The sequence below is a fragment of the Pongo pygmaeus genome, chromosome 5, assembly GCF_028885625.2.
Source record: "Pongo pygmaeus isolate AG05252 chromosome 5, NHGRI_mPonPyg2-v2.0_pri, whole genome shotgun sequence".
Classification (NCBI taxonomy): Eukaryota; Metazoa; Chordata; class Mammalia; order Primates; family Hominidae; genus Pongo; species Pongo pygmaeus.
In genome coordinates, this window is record NC_072378.2 from 77,531,868 (window position 1) to 77,554,449 (window position 22,582).

The window sequence follows — 22,582 nt, forward strand, 5'->3', positions numbered from 1 at the left end:
AAGAGCTTCTGCACAGCTAAGAAAACAATCAACAGAGTAAAGAGATAACCTACAGAATTGGATAAAATATTTGCAAATTACACATCTGAAGCGGGGTTAGTATCCAGAATATATTAGGAACTCAAACAACTCGATAGCAAAAAGATATAAGTAAATTTTTTAAATGGGCAAAAAATCCAAATAGACATTTCTCCAAAAAAGACATACAAAGGGACAACAGGTATATGAAAAAATGATCAACATCACTAACCATCAGGGAAACCCATATTAAAGCCACAATGATTGCCTCACACCTGTTAGAATAGCTATTATCAAAAAGACAAAAGATAACAAGAGTTGGCAAGGATGTGGAGAAAAGGGAACTCTTCTACACTGTTGGTTGGAATGCAAATTAGTATAGCCCCCATAGAAGACACTATGGAAGTTCTCCAAAAATTGAAAATAGAACTACCATATAATCCAACAATCCCACAACTGGGTATATATCCAGAGGAAATTAAATTGGTTGGTTCAAGAGATGTCTGCACACTCATGTTTATTGCAGCACTATTCACAATAGCCAAGATGTGAAATTAACCTAAGTATCCATCAACAAACAGATGGATAAAGAATATGTAATATATTTACACTATGGAGTGCAATTCAGCCATAAAAGAATAAAACCTGTCACTTTCAGCAAAATAAATGAACCTGGGAGACATTATGTTAATTGAGATAAGCCAGGCACAGAAAGACAAATATTGTATGATCTCATTCATATGTAGAATGCAAAAACATTGATCTCAAAGAAGTAGAGAGTAGATTAGTGGTTACCAGAGGCAGGAAAGGGTAGAGGGAAGAGGGGCATAAAGAGAGGTTGGTCAATGGGTACAAACTTACAGTTAGATAGGAAAAATGAATTATCATGTTGCATTGCACAGTAGAGTGACTGTAGTTAATAATATATTTTATATTTCAAAATAAATAGAAAAGAGGATTTTAATTGTTCCCACCACAAAGAAACAATAAATGTCTGATGTGATGGATATGCTTCTTATTCTAATTTGATCATTACACATTGTATACATATAGTGAAACATCATACTGTACCCCATAAGTATGTACATTTTTTGGTGTGCCAGTTAAAAAGTAAAAACAAATAATAATGTTTGACCAAATATATGAAAACCTTATGGCCCTGTCAAGTTGACACATAATTTTCACTATCACAATATGCATTGTAATTTTTCACTAAAAGCTGGAAATTGGGTAATAGAAGCTGAGGTTCATACGCCTTTATTGTGAGGTTTAATGTGAATCTGTCTAGGAGTTGGACTGTGTTTATGTTTGCAGTAGCTGTAGGGGCCATAGGTTTTATTATCCTCTAATGTTCTTATTTTTGTCTCCTCTTTTGTCTTTGGATGTCTCTAATAATTCCTCCTTTTATTGAATCTGCATCTTCAAGCTCTGTTAGTTATAATGCACTGTTATTACTCTAGAGCCCTTTTGATGTGGTGGTAAGGCATTTCGTGAGGGAAGGGAAAGTGCTCTATAATCCTGTAAATTAAATTTTAGTCTTTTAGTGGGTCTGCATTTCTGAGCTATGGCCTTCATATGTGTTTCTTAGATTTTATCTTTCCCCTCATAAGGAAGACAGGAAAACTAGAGCAGAATTTGACTGATTGCCTTTTCCCCAGATAGATTAGGTTTGGTTCTGGTTGTTGTTTCCCTTGGAGAGCAGTTCTTAGTCATGCTCTAAACATATTTCAGAATGATTACTTTTCCTCTACCCCTACTAGAAACATGAGGGGATATGTCTTTAATCTTCATCATAAGAACTAGTCAGTTTCCTGGAGGAGAACTCATAAAAAGTGTAGTCTCCCTATGACTGTTGCCCCCAAGAGTTTCTCACTCTCATGCTAGTTCATCCAGGCTCAGCCTCCAGTAATTAGCCAAAACTACTTTGTGTCCAATCAGTTTATGACTATGTCTTTGCTCCAGGTAAGCTGATCTTCATTGTGATTCTCTGCGTTCCACTTTTCTCTACAGATTCTGGGTATCGATTTACCTTGTGACCTTATTTCTCTAACAGGTCCAAGAAAAGTGGTTTATGTTCCCTTTCTCATGGGAGCGATGGATTCCAAGCACTTTATATGTTTGAAAGAAAGCAGAACTTTACATCTTCTCTACCAGTGACATTTTAGGATTGCAATTAAGGGGGAAATCCATAGTTTCTTTATGTTTTTTCCTTAACTCTTTTTTTTTTTTTTTGAGACAGAGTCTCTCTCTGTCACCCAGGCTGGAGTGCAGTGGTGCAATCTCGGCTTTCTGCAAGCTCCGCCTCCCGAGTTCACGCCATTCTCCTGCCTCAGCCTCCCTAGTAGCTGGGACTATAGGTGCGTGCCACCACGCCCAGCTAATTTTTTTGTATTTTTTAGTAGATACAGGGTATCACCATGTTAGCCAGCATAGTCTTGATCTCCTGACCTCGTGATCTGCCCGCCTCGGCCTCCCAAAGTGTTGGGATTACAGGCGTGAGCCACTGCGCCCGGCCTTCCTTAACTCTTTCTACCTTACCCCATGGAATTATTGATAAAATTGTTTCAATAGCCCTGGGGGATTTTAAAATTACATATTTTAAAATATAACTTAAGTACTTCTTAAAATGCAGAAATTGTAGTTAAAATACAAATATTAAAATGTGGTTTCTCACGTTCTAAGATTTAAATACGTAAGAGTTAAAATAGGGGATTAAAACAGAACTGAGGCTGCCCTTAAATCTCAGGTTTTATTACTTAAGTAAATCTTACAGGTTACTTAGCAGATAAATACTATTGATTGGTGACTCAAGATATAATAAGTATTTACAAAAATGGATTAATAAATATTAATTTTCATCATCAATTTCTCTATGTAAACTGTTTATTGGTAGCAAATTAAAAAAATTTTAAAAAGCAAATTAAAGGGAAGATATTGTTTTTTAATGCAATGGATTACTATGCAGATAATAAAATTCTAATACTTCCCTGTAAAAGAATGGGAATATGCAACATGTTTTCTATGGGTAACATTTTAGTATCATATGTATCATTTTCCTTAAGAGTAATATAAATAGCCATATTTAATTCAGTCTATACAGTTTTACCTTTACTTTTCATACAGGTAATACCTTCATATAGTGCAACACTATAATTAGTATTTAAACATAAAACATCTAATATTTGCTTACAGATTGAACTTTAACTCTTTGGCTAGTTAAAAGGTTGGGTTTCCATTAACGGAAATGAGTAGGACTTCAGGTAGAGCAGATTTGTAGAAAACATTCATAAATTGCATTGGGTTATTTATGTTTCATATTCCTACAAGATATCCAAGAAGATAGGTTGCGTTGGCAGTCAGAAATATGTATCTAGAGTTCATCATAGAAAGTTGGGCTGGAGATATGCATTTGAGAGTCATAAGTAATTAAAAGTTGTTTAAAACTATGGAACTAGATTTGATTACCAAGATAGAGCATATATGACAGAGAACCAAGCCTTGAGCCACAGGGTCGACAATATTAATCATTCAGGAGAGTGAGGAGCATGCTGTAAAGGAAACAGACTGAGGAGGAGTGAAGTGAGTAGAAAGAATATTAGGAACTGTGGCTTCCTGCAATCCAAGTGAATAACAATTTAGGAAGAAAAAATGATCAACAGGATCAAATGCTGCTCATAGGTTCAGTAAGATGAGGACGAGATGGTATCATTTGATTCAGCATCACAGAAGTCATTAGCGATCTTTACAAGAGACATTATAGTGGAGAGATGAAGGCAAAGTTGTATTGGTGTAGGGTCAAGATAGAATGGAAGAAGTAGAAATGGAGACACCAAGTACAAACAATTCTTATGACAGCATTTTCTTCTACTTCAAATTTTTTACTGTCAATTGCTTTTTGGTGATCCAGTGGCCTGATTAAGTAGTGAATGAGTTGATAGTGAGAATCTTCTTCACTTGTATTGTTCTCTCTGCGTAAAGAATATTCTTCCCTCAAAAGCTGTTTTCCATAATTAGCCTTCCACTGAGGTTGGCTTCTTCTCCAGGTGGACTGTGTTCCTACGTTTCTTATAGCCTGCTGCCCTAGGAGACAGTCCAATATTTTCAAATCTCTTAGTGTTCCCTTTATTTGCTTGCAGAGATAGGGTATGAATTTCTCTACAACAATAATGTGATTTTGAGACCGGAGAGTTCCCCTGAGTCCCTCATGGGATTTACAACAGGGGTAGCTCCTTTACTGGGTGCTGCACTCAAACCTCTTGAAGGAGAGGGAGCACACAGGTGAACGGGTGCAGGAGCCAGGACAAGTGCCTTTGGGCACCAGCAGGAACAAACCCCATACTAGCCTGTGCAGCAGTGTGTAGGGGTTGCCTGTGACCTCTGGAGCCCCAGAGGGCATGTGTTACGATCAGTACTCTTTTAGCATTTGTCTTCCAAGGATGACTAAGTGTTAAAACAGCTTGGTAGAGAGTCAGCGTGACAGCCTCTTGCACCCGCAACCAGGTTCTTTTCTGTGCCCAAGAGGAATGAGGTCACATGAACTTGAAGGATGATGAATGCAAAGATTTTATTGAGTGGGGGAAGTGGCTCTCAGTGGTATGGGGAGCTGGAAATGAGATGGAAAGATAATCTTCCCCTGGGGTTCAGCTGAACTCCTCTCTGACCATTGTCTCCGATGTCCAGCCGCCTCTTCTCCTCTCAACATTCAGATGCTGCTTCTCTTCTCTCCTTCTCTGCTGTGCCACTCTGCCCCTCTGCTAGTGGAGCTTTGGGTTTTTATGGGTACAGGATGGGGTGCATGGAAGGCCAGGGTGGTTTTGGAAAAGGCAGCATTTGGGCAGGAAAACCGGAATGCATGTTCTCATTTAGGGCTGCAGGTCTAGGCTTGAGGGTGGAGCCCTTGCCAATGACCCCGCCCTTTTCTACCCAGTTTTTCCCTGCCTCCTGTCCATATCAATTCTACCCTCAATGACTTCTTTTTAGTTTTATCTGCATAATGTCTAGGAATTCTTTGGCATGGGTGGCATAATATGTCATTCTCTACCTAGTGTCCAAGGGTTATTTCAGATTTTCTGTTCTTTTTAATAATTTTTGGTTATTCAGGTTTATTTTGTCAGAGGAAGGTAAAGGGAGGAATGATCATCTATGTTCAATCACATTTCTGGCAACTTAGGCTCAATAAAATTAGATTTGAGCTACTTACCAGCTGATTGCTGTTGGGCAAATTACTAAACTTATCTACGTGTCAGTTACCTTATCCCTAAAGTGACTGATGAAACACAAAGTATTACTATGAAAAATTGTAGTGCTTGGCACAAGTTAAACTACTAGTTTTTGCTATTTTGAAAGCACACAGGATCTTCGTGACATGCGAACATCACTGCTTATCTGTTATATGCAACCATAAATGTATCATTAAACACTGGAGAAGACTGAACGTATGATGCAGAAAAAATACATAAGTTCTAAATTTCAGAAGTGTTGGGAAGAGTTAGAAAGAGGTGCATATTGTTGCCAAGATTTAAGAAAGTTAGGTCTGAAAAAAATCACAGAATTTTTCTAGAAATAAGACACATGACAAAGTCATGTTAGGAAGATTAAAATCATAGCAGAGCACCAAGGGGCATACTGGTCTTGGATTTTGTGATTAATGGAAACATTATTATGTAGCCTCTAAAATTAATTTAGAGTACTTTTAGTGCCCTGAAGGCATATAACAGGATAATGTAAGGTCACAAGCTTTAAAGATAGCTATCATCACCCAATTCAATTTCTTCAAGCTGACTGCAAATTAGTTGTTTTTCCTCTAAGAGCCATTCTAATTCAGGGAATTAATAAGCAAAGCTTAATATGTAAAACTTCCTGCCTTGCAAACTATATTTCAGCCTGTGGTAAATGTGGTATACCATGAAGATCTTTTTTGCTAAATCATGAGAATTTTAGAAAAATAAAAAGTTTGTGTGTCTTATTTTTATTAAGATGTTGTGTATCTTATATTTAATTTAAAAACATTAAACAATCAAAAGAGATCTGATGTCTATTTTATTCATTCTATCATTTTTTAGCTTTAATTTAGTTAAATAATTTGTTTTTATTGTCAACAAGGTCATCAGTTTTAAAATTAAATGCAAAAACATGTTTTCTATTGTTATTTGTTTATAAATATTGGCAAACCATGGGGTATGAGATTCTTATTTTTCTAAATAATCTCACTTTCAAAGTTTCAACATACTTATATGTGAAAAGGTTACAAAAAAAATGAAAAAGGGAGAAAGGCATGGAGATTAATTCTTTAATTTATTCTGCAAAGCTGTATTAAATAGCTACTACATGCAAGTTCCTATACGATGCAAAAGAACTTATTGTCTTGTGGAAAAGCCAGTAAATAAATAGACAATACAACAATTTAAAAATTGCTATCACAAAGGAAGTACTTAGGGGCACAAAGAAGAATACTGACCCAGACAAAGGAAACAGGATTATTGTTTTTGCATAAAGTTGGTTTTCCAGTTATCTGTGCTGCATATGTTGTTGAGAAATACGAGACACACATTCTGGAGAGAAGGAGTTGCATTTGCAAAAGCTTGGAAACTTAAGAAAATCCAGCATGCTTGGAACAAGTGGTAAGAAGTGAAGGAATGATGAGAGTTGACGCTGTATGGGTAGAAGCCTGATTTTTAAAAATTATTTTGTTTCAAGGAGTGTTATTGAATGCTTGACAGTTGAGTGTTGACTTTTCCATGTCTGTTTATTGAGAGAGCTACTCCCCAGAGACAGTGGGCTTCTTATTCCTAGGGAAACAAGCCTATTAACTGCTGATAGGTCAAGACAAGAACCAAAATGTGATCATATAATTTAGCAGCATTATAACATTAGTGGCCTTGGCAAGATTTAAAATAGATGTTACGAGGAAAGTTAGATGGAACTGACCAATGAACCTAGAAAAATCTATAGTCTATATTGAGGGCCTCCCTATTATAATTATGAAAAAAAAGCTGTATAAATATGCACATTGTGGATGGAGGTTAATAAAACATCTTTGAATGATAATAATCTAAATCCTTACTATTAAAAACTCTTTTTCCAAGGGGTTTACCGAAGGGTGTGTGCAGATGAGCTCTAATCAGTGCATAGAAAGAGCTATCCTCAGAATTCAGGAGCAAGGTCAGAAAATGCCCTCCTACGATGTTGAAGATATTTATCATCTTCATAAAAATGTGTATATTTATCCATATTAAGAAGAAATGGTTTATGGAGGCTCTGCTGAAAATACAAATGCAGATCACAATTGCTATCAGGTGACTAATCTGTCTTGCAAATCTCATAAAATAACTAATGGTAAATTGGCAAGTAATACATTATAACACTATTGAAAAATTGGTGCCATGATACCAAAATGGCAGCTTCAATATACAAAATGTTAGAGGTTAATGTACATTAAATTCAGTCTTCAAAGTAAGGTGTGTGCATCATATAGGGGCCACAAAATGCTCGACAGGTCTATCTGAAAGGTAAACAAATATTCCCACTTCTAAGCGTACATATGGGTTTGTGTACGTACACATGCATATATGTGCATATTTATCTATCATCTATCTATTTATCTATCTATCTATATCTATAGTATGCTTTATTTTGTCTGAAAAAGAAATTATTTACCCTTAGTACCATTTAATGAAAGACTCAAATTGGCTTCTTAGTTGGCCCATGGTTAGCTGCCATTCTGTAGGGGGAGCTGTCTCCCAGATACACTTCAATGTAAAGGTGTTTGTGGTGGCATCCTTTTCTCCTCTTTCATCATGTTGCACATACTGTTGTTTACACATGAAGAGTCATTTAAAGCAGGCAAAAGACAAGTAGGATTCTTCAAGTATTAGGAAATATAGAGGAGCAAAAGTATTCAGGAAGCTACAACACATCTGATGCTATGAGAAAGTAGGGAAAATATGGATGAGTAAGGAAATGAAATGGAAACCTAACTGTAAATGTCATAATATTGATAGTAAGGCATTCTTTTTCCTCACTTTATTGTCTTCTTTACCTATATTTCTAGTGGGCTCTGTGCTCGTTCTTTTGGGAGAAGTTTGTGGCAGGGAGGAATATAGGACAAGACCCTATGCTCTTACAGCTTTTATTTCCAGAAACTAGATGCACAAATTAGGAAAAGGATTCCTGGTGTACATAATATGAATTGAGAGAAATAGAAGGGAACATGAGACTTCTGTTTATAATCTCCAAGATTAAAAAGAGAACTGTGGAGAGAAGGGAAGATAGATAAATAGAGAGAGAGGCAGGGAGGGAGGGAATAATGAGAAAGCTAGAAAGAGGAGAGAAAAAGGGAAGAGATGGAGAGAGAAACAGGGAGGGAGGGAGGGAGAGAGGGAGGGGGGAGAGAGGGAGAAGGGGGGGAGAGAAGGAGAAAGGGAGGGAGGGAGGGAGGTATTGAGAGAGAGAGAGAGAGGTGTTGGCAGCTCCTGGAAGCTCACAAGGAATCTAATAAGTCACCAGAGGGAAGTTTGTGGTGCATCTAAGAAAATAAAGGCATGGGTAATTTCTCCAAAGTTATTTAAGTTCTGTGTGGCACAGAATACAATTGAGTCACAGAACTTGGAGTATCCAAGCCAACCGAGCTGACATATATCTCACTGTAAACCTGTTGGAGCTAAGCCAAGATCCACATTGTCGTCCTTCCTCAAATTTTTGCCTGAACACTACATGACACTGTGAAAAGAAAATAAATCTTGAGACTCCAAAATCACTAAGCTAAAGGGAAAAATCAAGCTGGGAACTGCTTAGGGAAAACCTGCCTTCTGTTCCATTAGAAGTTATTCCTCTGAGGCTCACCCGAGACATACGCCTATCTGATTGCTTCCTCTGCCCTATCATTTATGTAAAAATGCAGATTCACTGAGCCAGAATAAATTGTATATTCAGTGGAAGGCTGATCAAGGACTCAAAAGAGTGCAATCTTTTGTTTCTTATCTACTTCTAACTTGGAAGATCCCCCTTCCAGTTGCCCTGCCTTACCGAACTGAACCAATGTACACCTTACACATATTGATTGATGACTCATATCTCCCTAAAATGTATAAAAGCAAACTGTACCCCCAATCACATGAGCACTGTGAGAGTTAAAGAAAGAGGAAAGAAACACGAAACGCAGCTGGCAGTTAAACACAGGTTTACTTTAGCTCAAACCTGAGAGGTGGTCCTGGCCCATTTCCGTCAGGAGCGCTTTCTCTTACAGACTAAGAGTATATATTAGTTTTAGGGTGAGGGGGCTTATCACAAGCTTGGAATGTTTATGTGTGTGGAGAAGTTTATGGCGGGGCTGGAATCTCTCTGGGAGGATGGGGGATTATCTTGGGGCAGACGTCTTTCCAGCCCAGAGAGGGATTATCTCAGGGCTAGCATCTTCCCGGCCAGAGGGGGGTTTATCTTGGGGCTAGCATGTCTCTAGTTGGGGAGGAGTTTGGAATGTTTCTGGTTGGAAATGTTATTTGTGCTTTATGGTCATGCTGACCTTAGCCATTAGGCTGATGCCCTTTGGATTTAGGCAGTTTTTTGTTAAGGTAAACTTTAGAAGGAGGGGCTTGTCCAAAAGGTGATGCTCCTGCTCTGTCAAGCACATGTCTCAGGACTTCCTGAGGCTGTGTCACAGGTGCATCCTTAACCTTGGCAAAATAAATTTTATAAATTGACTGAGACCTGTCTCAGATATTTTGCATTGACAAGACCTTGGTATTTTAACAAATCCCTGGAAGGTGGATGTGGAGAATGTCTAGAAGGGACTGAAATCAGAATGATAAAATAGAGACAGAAATTAACTTGAGTTACAGAAAAATAACTTGAGCTTGATACTGGATATTTAAACATCATTGTATATCTATAATGACTTTGTATTTAATCTGAAAAGTAACAGAGGACTCTTATAGGAGCTTAAGTGCAAAAGTGTAACATCATATTTCTTATTAGAATATTCTTATGGAGAAGATATTAGAGGAGAAATATAGCAAAACATGTTCCCTGATGAGTAGATAATATTTATTATAAATTAACAAATTGGTATTGTACTGTAAAAATCAATATCTCAATTCAACTCAAGCTCAGGATGCTTATTATTTTAACAAAATAACTTCAAGTTTCAGAAATCAACCCTGAAAATCAGATTCTTACCCACTGGGACACTGCTAAGAAATGGATCTTCCAATAAACTCAACCTGACCAGCTGGCATAATTCTCTTAATAACTAAAGAGTTTTGAGAGAGAATGAAACCTCCTCATCCATATAAGCTCTAGAAATTTAACACCTTTTAACCATCCTACAGGGTATGAGGGGATGGGAAATCAAAGGGGATGACAAATCAAAGTTGCGAGAGCAGCATTAGTAGAGAAAGAGGAAGCAGCACTTTTATAACTGTTACTAGTGTCAAGCCTCTGAGCCCAAGCTAAGCCATCATATCCCCTGTGACCTGCACGTATACATCCAGATGGCCTGAAGCAAGTGAAGAATCACAAAAGAAGTGAAAATGGCTGGTTCCTGCCTTAACTGATGACATTCCACCATTGTGATTTGTTTCTGCCCTACCTTAACTGAGCAATCAACCTTGTGAAATTCCTTCTTCTGGCTCAGAAGCTTCCCCACTGAGCACCTTGTGACCCCCTGCTGGCAAGAGAACAGCCCCCTTTGACTGTAATTTTCCACTACCTACCCAAATCCTATAAAACAGCCCCACCCCTATCTCTTCTCACTGACTCTTTTCGGACTCAGCTCGCCTGCACCCAGGTGATTAAAAAGCTTTATTGCTCACACAAAGCCTGTTTGGTGGTCTCTTCACATGGATGCACATGAAAACTAGCATCTTAGGAACACAGCTATGGCTTTATCTTATTTCCTACCCAAATTCTAAGAGTTAATAAATATGCAATAAAATTTCAAAACGCTAAGAAAATAGGCACCCTAATAATATCCATCTAGATTACAGATAATGATACAGAATTAACAATGGTGTCCTTCTTTCCTTCTTCTCTCCTTCCTTCCTTCCTTAAATATTTATGTGCCAGGTACTTTTCTAGGGACCAAGAAAATAAAAGTCTCTGTTCTCATACAGCCTTATGTTAAGCTTCAAGAAACAGATAATAAATACATGCATACATTCATATGTGTTATATCAGGTTGTAAGAAGGGTTCTGAAGAAAAATCAGGAAACGAGATAGAGTGATTCAGGGTTAGAGTTGCAATTTTAAATAAAATGGTTGATGGTAGTGACATGAGAGAGTGATCGATGATGATCTGCAAAAAGAGTATGCATAGTGAATGAGAGTATAAAAGTAATGAAGCAGGAGCATGCCTGTCATATGTGAAAAATCAGGTAGGGGACACATGTGGCTAGATTACAGAGCATTAGATGAGATCACAGTGGCAACTGAGAGACCAGGCCAGGTAGGGCCTTTAGGTCATTATGAGGTTTTTGACCTCCACTCCAAATGGGGAAGAAAGCTATTGATGTATTATGTGCAAATTTATAATATCTTATATTTTCAAAGAATCACCCTATGAAGTAGGGAAAGACAGGAATCAAGATTAAGTCTAATGTCATGCCCCCACCTCTCTTCCACCAACAACTGGAACAATGACATTGACAGAGACAGTGACGACTGGGAAGTTATGTGTTTGAGGTAAAGATCTGGAGTTTGGAGTTTAGCATGTTATGCTTGAGATTTCCATTGAATAGCCAAATGAAAATGTCTAGGAGGTAGTTGGACAAATATTTTGAAGTTAGAGGAGAAGTCTCAGCTGGAGAAAAACACTGCTTCAATGTTTGCATCTAGATAATATTCAGTGCCATGAAACTGGACGAGATCACCTAGGGAATGAGTTCAATTAAAGAAGAGAAGAAGTCTGAAAATTGAACCTAGTCATGCTAATTAAGAAGTGGAGAGATGGAAAGAACCAGTAAAGAAAAAATGGGCCAGTTATTTAAGAGGAAAATGAAATAGTTTGGTGTTCTTTAAGACATATAATTCAAGATGGATTAAAGACTTAAATGTTAGACCTAAAACCATAAAAACCCTAGAAGAAAACCTAGGCAATACCATTCAGGACATAGGCATGGGCAAGGACTTCATGTCTAAAACACCAAAAGCAATGGCAACAAAAGCCAAAATTGACAAATGGGATCTAATTAAACTAAAGAGCTTCTGCACAGCAAAAGAAACTACCATCAGAGTGAACAGGCAACTTACAAAATGGGAGAAAATTTTCGCAACCTACTCATCTGACAAAGGGCTAATATCCAGAATCTACAATGAACTCCAACAAATTTACAAGAAAAAAACAAACAACCCCATCAAAAAGTGGGCGAAGGACATGAACAGACACTTCTCAAAAGAAGATATTTATGCAGCCAAACAACACATGAAAAAATGCTCACCATCACTGGCCATCAAAGAAATGCAAATCAAAACCACAATGAGATACCATCTCCCACCAGTTAGAATGGCAATCATTAAAAAGTCAGGAAACAATAGGTACTGGAGAGGATATGGAGAAATAGGAACACTTTTACACTGTTGGTGGGACTGGAAACTAGTTCAACCATTGTGGAAGTCAGTGTGGCGATTCCTCAGGGACCTAGAACTAGAAATACCATTTGACCCAGCCATCCCATTACTGGGTATATACCCAATGGACTATAAATCATGCTGCTGTAAAGACACATGCACACGTATGTTTATTGCAGCACTATTCACAATAGCAAAGACTTGGAACCAACCCAAATGTCCAACAATGATAGACTGGATTAAGAAAATGTGGCACATATACACCATGGAATAATATGCAGCCATAAAAAATGATGAGTTCATGTCATTTGTGGGGACATGGATGAAACTGGAAATCATCATTCTCAGTAAACTATTGCAAGGACAAAAAATCAAACACCACATGTTCTCACTCATAGGTGGGAATTGAACAATGAGAACACATGGACACAGGAAGGGGAACATCACACTCTAGAGACTGTTGTGGGGTAGGGGGAGAGGGGAGGGACAGCATTAGGAGATATACCTAATGCTAAATGACGAGTTAATGAGTGCAGCACACCAGCATGGCACATGTATACATATGTAACTAACCTGCACATTGTGCACATGTACCCTAAAACTTAAAGTATAATAATAATTAAAAAAAAAGTGTGGAAATTATTAGTTATGCCAAATGCTGCTGGTTAGTCAAATAAATCTAGAATTTAGAATTGGATTTAAAAGTTTATTTGTGGCCTACACAGTAATTTTGGTGGGTGGGAGCTAAAACCTGAGTGTGGTAATTTTAAAAGAGAATGGGAGGAGAGGGACTGTAAACACCTTCTCAATACTTGCTGAAAAAAGGAACTGAAATTTGTTGCAGTATCTGGAAGAAGATTTGGGATTAAAATGGAAATAGGTACAACATGTTGCGTGGTGATTGGGCTGGTTGAGTAGATTAGAAAAAGTTGGTAACATGGCATACAGATGGGAGAGTTTCCAGAGCTAGGTTCTTGAGTAGATGGGGTAGAAATAGATTTGGGGCACAAGTGAAGGGTTGCCTGAGGTATAAGCATTGCTAACTTATTAACAATAGCATCAGGAAGGGCAAAGTATAAGGTCTCAGATGCAGATTAGTAGATTGATATGGAGGTCAGAGCTGGTGGACATTTTCTCTGATTGCTTCTATTTTCTCTGTGGAATGCTTGTGGGCAAAAAGGTGTAGGACATTTAAGGCAAGCAAAGGGATGAAACAGTATTCCCAGACTTGAAGTCAGCAGCTAGAGTGAAGTAAGTCAGCTAGCTGTGTGTTTTTCTTCAACCAGAGCAGTTAGAGAAATGGATTATCCAGATTTGAAGTTTGGGCAAAATAGAGACAAATGAATTTAGGAATTGACAAGAGTGTAATTTTAGTGATGAACCATAGAACTTAAACTTGGTAAGGAGGAATCTGTCAAAGAAAACTTGCAGTTGAGAGAGTTACACAGCCAAGGACAACTTTATTCAAGACAATTGTACCAGGGAGAGAGATGGAAATCAACTCCACCAAAACAAAAGGTGGAAGTGTTTTTAAGTGCAGGGTGAGCTGGAGGATATTACTGGGGAGGTTGGTCAATTGGGTGTGTCTAGCACCTTGAATGAGTCACTTCTGAATTTGCAAATGTTTTTCTTTGTGATTAGGCTATTTGTGTTTGCTAATTGGCACTTAGCAAATTAGGCTGCTACCCTTCCACAGAGGCTGAAAGAGAAGAAAGCTACCTTCCTTGATGATTACATTTCAAAGGGATGACTCCCAGGTACTTGAGAAAGACATTACTGGTTTATAAAATGGGCAGGAGGTTTGGAGCTGTGTCTACACTTTAAAGAGGCAGATAAATAATTTGCAATTAGAAGCTTTTTAAAGTAAGTACTCTAAGGAAAGGAAGGTTGCTGGCCTATGGTTAGGAGGAAATTTGTCTAAAGTTTAGTCAAGCCAAGGAGATAGTTAAGACTTGGTCTGAAGCCAGTAGAGGTGATGGTGAGAGACACGAATGTAACAGAAGAAATGGGTTACAGGTTCCTATTTGGTCAAATAATTTTAGGTATTGCCATATTGGTGGGAGTTAATCAGGAATACAGGTTTTAGAAAGTAATATTTTCTCTATTCTGCAGAAGGAAGCTTTTCTTCTCCTGGAAGGAAAAAATTTTGGCATATTACAAACAAAACTGAGTTGCATAAAAAGCAACCTGACATTTGTTTTCAGAGTTACTATTGACACTTTTTATATTTGAGTGATTCATTAGAAGCAAGTATTATAAATAAATTAACTTTGTAAATTGTGCCATAATGAATAAACCTCAACAAATAACGGAATGTAATAACCATCTAGTGTATATACACTATATATCGATAGATGCTATGTATTTTCTCAAGGATTATTTTAATTAATCTTCACAACAGTTACAATTGAGTTAGAATTAGTCCATATTTTATGAATGAAGAAAGCAAATCTGACACAGCTTTTAAAAAATTGTCTAAATAATAATCCAGCTCAGTCTACTTCAGTATTGATGAAGCCCTCTTTATTGTTATTGTCACTATGTCATATGTAACTGTAATTGTAAGGCAAAATGAGTTTTACAAAAATAGCGGACTAAACTTATTGAAAAGTTTGTTTTCTCTGATGTAATCACTTCCATATTAAACTTTTTCAAATATAAATTTTCTTAATAAGAATTTTATGTCAAAACAGCTATTGGATAGGTTCTTTTTACTTCAGGTAGGGACACTGCCAACATCCTGTAGGGGAATTTTTTTTAATACAGGCACAATGAATAGTGATTTCCAGCTGTGAACTAAAGAGTTTCTCAGTAAGAATCTAACTAGCAGGTTTGCTGAAATATCTTTTAATTTGAAGCCCCATAATTTAATAAAGTTGGTTTCTTTAATATGCAATTTAGATTCTCTTAAAGCATTTTTCCATCCACTGCTAAAGATGATATATTGAGGTTATTTTCATTTTAATGATGCACTCTAAATCCACTTAATACATGTAGAGAAAAAATGCTTTTAGACTGACCTTAAGGTAGAAATTCCTTTGAAGTAAAAACTGTATTTCTCCATTTCAATTTTATAGCAGTGGCCAGTTTAAAGTGTTTCATTGGTATGAATATTCTCTTACAGGATTCTGGTAATATTAGATTTGAAAATATAAAAAAAAGTCAATGTGCTTTAACTACAAATCAATTTTAAGGCCCTGTCTTCAGTATCAAATACCTTTCCAATTCAAATTACTTTGTTTTCTATAAGCACTGTGTAAATACAAGAGATGAATCATATCAAAAAATCAAATTGGTTGCCTCTAGCTATTGATTATTGGAGAATAAAATAATGTCAATGGCATAGCTGAGCTTCAGAGAATTACAAAAATAAAGTTAATTCATGCTTAGACATTCAAAATCACACTTATTAAATCATGCACAAGCCTTCTCTTTTAGTTTAAAGGTTGCAATGAGTTATTTTTTATGCTATGAAGATTGCCAGAGTTTAAGGATGTGGTTGACAGTTCTTAAAAACTAATATGAATTGCATGGATCTGTTCGATACATTTAAGTAGGAGAATAAATATTAAATTTGCAGATCAACTGATCATATCCTTTGATATGTGTTCCTACTTCCTGCATCAGAGAACATTGTCTTCATTGCTATAGGCTAGTGAGTAGAGCAGTTGTCTGGCTAACATCTTGTGGGGACTCACACTAACATGATTGTGGCATATGCCATTGTAATTCTCTTCATTTCACTTACTGTTTTTTAAAAAGGTGAGGAAAAAAATGCTCTGACAAATTGCCACTACTCTGTGGGGATTTTATATAAGAACTTGAAATGATGTTTGCCAAGTCCAAAGCACTAGGTAAATAAGCAGAGATACATGGAACATCACCAAGAGAAGACTCAAAAGGTTTTTATAACTTTATAGTTCTGTGCTGACTTAAAAAATAGTGACATTGATATTTAACATAATTTCCTGAAGTAATTATTTTTGCCTATATCTTTATTTTGAAGTAAAATATTATAAATAGGAAATATTACATAGAATAAATAACAGTGAAATTGTGTATACTCCAACATTTCCTGAATCATCTTCTCTATATGACGCCAGTGTGTAGCTGGCCACAAGAGAAATTTGCATGAGATTTGGACCAGTGAAACAGAGCAATCAGTCCCTAAAAGATCATCACACAGGCAGTGAAAGACAAATTGGAGATACTTGTGGGTCCCAATTTATCCTCACTCATTTCTGAATTCTGCTCTTCTTCCTAACCACTGACCCACCTAAACCATAATCTCTTGGGCCTACCATTGCATGCTCAGCTAAAAATTCACAGTGGATATAGCTGTGGAGAGGCAATCAGCCTTCCACAGACTCAATAAACTCAATACAAGTATTTGTTAGTTCTTACTCACTATTTATCTTCTTTTCCTTACTTCCTTTCTTTTTCCTTGTTATTAGAAAGTAGGCACAATGAGAGCAGAGACTTAGTATATCTTGTTTCTCTAACATACCTTCTATACCTGCAACATATTGCCTATTTCTGGTTTAAAAAAAAAATATATATATATATACAGTGTTGAATGAATGGAATAAGTACTATTAGCAACAAAGTGATTTAATAATCAAATTCTTAAGACCGTATATTTTCCTAATGAACATTCTGATTAAGCATTGAATCTGAGTTCTCCACCAGCTTAATCCGTCTCCCTAAAGTTAGCTGTAACCCAGTGTTCTGTGAACATGAGACAATTTGCCTTCATTTGCATAACTGTTTATTGCCTCCTAAAAGTAATCAATAATGTGATTCTGTAAATGATCATGAATCTGAAATAATATATATAATATTATGTATGTAATATTATATATATAATATATATGTATTATATAATATATATAAATAATATATAAAATACCAAATTTAAATTAAGCTGTTACTATGGTTATAAATATTTTCTGCTTTCTTTGTAAAATATTTGGTTTTCTTAAAATCCTCCCTCTTTAGGCCATTTAGCAACCAGATGTTAGCCGGCTTTAAAAATACTTTATATCAGGAAAGACATTTAATCTGGACATTGCATTTATTAATGGCATTGTTTAATATTGAAAAAGCTTAAAATATTGATTATTTACTTTTATCCTTAAATGTCATTCTGTATGAGTCCAAATGGTTGATTTAAAAAAAATAGGAATTTTTTATTTGTCAGAGGAGTTAACTCTTTCTTCTGTAAGGCACATCAGAAGTAGTATTTAACCTTTTTATTTGAGGTCAAGGATATTGACATAAAAATTAGTAAAATGCTAGAGAAACTAGGCACAATGAAAAGAATATTAAAATTCAGGACATAGCAGTTTATCAGTAATCATTGTTTGTTGATGGCTATTGTAGTGAACCAGAAACTCCTAATCCAGACATTTTTTAAATGATAGAACAAGTTGGACACATGAAACTTCAGCATAGCAGCTGTACGACATTAGTTCATTTGCTACAAATCTCTCCAAGCTTGTTTTCTCAGACTTTTACAATATATACTAATAATTACATTCATGCTTGTTGAGAGATTATTAAAAAATTTGTAAGGTATAAATTATCAGCATAAAAGATATAAGTACTGGAGATATCAATATTATTAATAATAATAATCATTGATCCCATTGACTCTGTAACTCTTTTCCAAGCATCAGCCCATTTTTATCATTTACTTTTAGTAACTCTGCCATATGTGGATCAGCTGCAAATTATCTCCTTTTACTTGCTATATTTTACTCAACACTTTATGTTCAAATGAAAAATTTGTAAAAAAGAATTACCTAGCTGTATTAGTCATAAAATCAACATAGACCAATGAACCTCAGGTACTAACCCTCACTTATCTGATTCACTGGGACACCAAAAAGGTCCTTTTCCAGAAGGACAATATTGTAAGTGTGACCATGTTGAAACTCTGTATTACAATAAATCTTTAAATGCAAACCCTCTCTACCTGAAAGAAGACCTGTGTTTGCCTTTTCTTCATCTCAAATTTAATTGTATGCCAAGAGCATTCTGTTCCATTGAGTTAACCTTGTACAAGAGAATAATATTTCAGCATTTTTATCCATGTATTTTCTTTTGCTAGTATAAAATTTTCCTCTTTGCCACTATAAAATTTTCCTCTTTGCCTTGCAGCTCTTTCATTAGAAACAAACAGGTTAAAATGTTTTGCTCCAGTGGAAATAATACAGAAAATAATCTTAGTGTTTGTTTCAAATTATTGGCTCTGAGTTCCAAAATAAGCCTTCAATGTTTACAACACAAACAATAGCCCTGAAAAAAATTAAGAGTGATAAGAATTTATGTAATTAAAGATCCAGAACCTGGAGAACTCGCAGCATGAAGTTTATACTATAAACTTGAGTAGGATGAATGCAGGATGCATTGGTACGTGTACAAACAGCTGCAGGAAAAAAATAGACACAAAAGGTATAAAGGCCTAAGCACACTAGAAATGTATTACCAGCTCACCTAACTATTCAAGATGGGTATTCCTGTTTTAATCCATATTTCAGCTAACCAAGCAAATAAACTATTAGAACCTTTTTTAACTCCCCAGATGCAACATCAAATGTAGAGTAGCTACTTAGTGGGCCCAAATTAATAAATTCAGCTTGATCCAACTCTGTGTTCCTTCCACCATTATCCCATACCCTTAATATCCATTCCCATGCCTGTTCTCCAGATTTCTGTTTACATAAATTAGAAAACTCAAGCAGTTAGTTTTGAGTGTAGTGCACCTCCTCATGGGTCATACTCTCAAACTCACCTCTGTGGGCCCACCAGGACTTTAGTCTAGCTATAGGACTGGAAGCCAACAGGGGTGTTGGCTTCCTGAGGAGAATCAACATTATCTTGCCTGGAAACTGCCTCGGGGAGGCCATCACCATTGCCTCAGGCAGCACAGGGTTTATCTCCTCAAAGGTGGAAGGGCTGATGTCAGCATGGGTAGGGGAGGGGATGTTGCCACTATGGGGACAGGGAAGCTGTTTCTTCTGGCAAAAAAAAAGTTTCATCAGAGTTCACAAACTCAGTGTCCTCAGCTTCATCAGGGTCCTCCCACACATCCCCATTCCAAGTTGCAGGGTCCCATTCTTTTCCAACAAATGCCCTCCTTTAACAGTAGACATCTGGCGAGGTTGGGCATGCACCTTTCATTGCAGGTTGGCCACTCACATGATAAGAACTTGTGTCTGTTTTTCCACAATTTCAGCTCTTTCTCTACAGGAGATAAGACTCTCACTCAGCTCAATCTTAGCAGATTTGGGGCTCAGCATTTGCTTCTGAAGCTGGGAGATAGGATCCCTGAGTTCCTCATTTTCTTTCATCACTTTGTCTACTGAACTTAGGAGCAACCGACCAGCATCATTATGTTCCTTGGTTCTCCACATATGGTCAAAGGTATTATGTATAGAGTCAGTAAACTCTGCTTCTCACAAGTGATGAATCATGGGTGTCAAATGCATTTGTTTTGCATAACTCTCTAAACAGTTCATGCCAAGGACTATCAGGGTTCTCCATAGTATTAGAAGTAGAGTCCTTAGCAATTTGAGGTCTAATCATATTAAGCAGCCAACTCCAGAAACCCCCAAACCAATGAAAGAACTCCATCCTTAATATTCTGTTCCTCTAGAACCACTCCTGGTACCAAAATATCTGTATTAGTCAGGGTTCTCTAGAGGGACAGAACTAATGGAAAGTATATATATATGAGTTTATTAAGTGTTAACTCACACAATCGCAAGGTCCCACAATAGGCCGTCATCAGGCTGGGAAGCAAAAAGAGCCAGTCTGAGTTCCAAAACTGAAGAACTTGGAGTTCAATTTTTGAGGGCAGGAAGCATCCAGCATGGGAGAAAGATGTAGGCTGGGAGGCTAGGTCAGTCTCTCTTTCTACATTTTCCTGCCTGCTTATATTCTAGCTACACTGGCAGCTGATTAGATTGTGCCCACCCAGATTAACTGACTCAAATGTTAACCTCCTTTGGCAATACCCTCACCGACACACTCAGGATCAATATTTTGCATCCTTTAATCCAATCAGGTTGACACTCAGTATTAACCATCACAATAGGCTATTTATTACTGATTCAACTTTGGGGCTGATTATTTGTCTGTACAGGGATTCGATTTATTCCTGGCTCAGCCTCTCACATTCTTTATGTGTTGTGTTATTTTGTGTTACATTGATAAAACTGTCTCCAATCCACAGTGGCGATCCATTTGGAAACAGCACTGCACTGACATTAGGAAACACTTTCTGAAGAGACATCTGATTTTTAAAAATGTTTTAAAAATTGGCCAGGTGCGGTGGCTCACGCCTGTAATCCCAGCACTTTGGGAGGCCGAGGTGGGCAGATCATGAGGTCAGATCGAGACCATCCTGGCTAACACCGTAAAACCCCGTCTCTACTAAAAATACAAAAAATTAGCCGGGCACGGTGGCGGGTGCCTGTAGTCCCAGCTACTCAGGAGGCTGAGGCAGGAGAATGGTGTGAACCTGGGAGGCAGAGCTTGCAGTGAGCCGAGATAGCACCACTGCACTCCAGCCTGGGTGAAAGAGCAAGACTCTGTCTCAAAAAAAAAAAAAGAAGTTTTAAAAATCAATGAACTTTTAAAAATAGTAATGAAATGATAAAGTGGCAAACTTCAATATCTCAATAGTTTTATTTTATTATTTATTTTAACTTTGTAACAACAAACATTTATTAAGACACTACTGTGTGTCTATTACTTGAGAAGCTGCTAGGATGAAATGGAAAAACAAAAGCGAATTGGAGCCAGACTAGGTCTAGGTTTGAATCAACTCTTCACGACTTACTACTTGTGCCTTTGGGTATATGTCACCTAACCTCTTGAACTTCAGTGGTCTCACTTGCACAATTAGAACAGCAACTACTTCACAGACTAGCTGTGTGGATTCAGTAAATCCATGCATAGGAACATGTCTAATTGGTGCTTATAGCAGGCTGAATAATGACCCCCAAAGACATAAGGTTCAAATTCCTGAAAACTGTCATGAAAAAAAGATATTTATAGATGTCATTAAGAATCTTGAAACGGGAAGATTATCCCGGGTGGGACATAAATGCAATCACAAGTGCCCTTTTAAGAAAAAGGCAGATGGAGATTTGAATCGACAAAGGATACAGCAATGTGACCAACAGAAGCAGACAATGGAGTCATGGGGCCACTAGCTAAGGAATGTCAGCAATTACTAGAAGCTGGAAGAGCCAAAAAATGACTTCTCTAGAGCCTCCAACAGGAATGAAGCCCTGTCAACACCTTGATTTCCAGTGAAACTGATTTTAGACTTCGGGAGTTGAAAACTGTGAAAGAATATATTTCTGCTGTTTCATACCTCCAAGTTTGTTGTAATTTGTTTAGGAAAAAAAAGACACAGGAAATAATATAGTGTTAGTTAATTTGCTTTTGTGTCTTGTTTTTAATCTAAATTGTGTTTTTAATATGGCAAAAATGCAAAGAATCTAAATAGGTGTAAAATGAAAGGTAATTCTCCTTTCCACACATTGTCCCTCAGTCCCCCTCCACAAAGGCAATCATTGTTACAAATTTTTTATGTGTTCCTCAAAGATATTCTATACATAGACAAACAGGCATCAAAAAGAACTTTGTAAAAAGTTCATCCCATATAAACGGTATTTCAAAATGTCTACTTTCTTGAAAGCACATACAATGCTTTTCTATTTGAGACCAATCTATAGTACAGAATCTTCAGACTTGGAGTCAGGCACAATGTAAGAAAAACCCAATGACAAGAGCAAGACTTCAAAGGAGCCACAATAAAGATGGCAAAGACATTTTAATGTTCATTAAATTTTTTATAGAAAAGTAAATAGAGAAGAATAGAGTCTCAATGCAGTAAGTTCCAAGGCTTGAGGCTGGAACTTGTTAGACAATTAAGTGACATGCAACTGGTCTCTGCTATGATGTATCATGTCAAGATAACAAATAA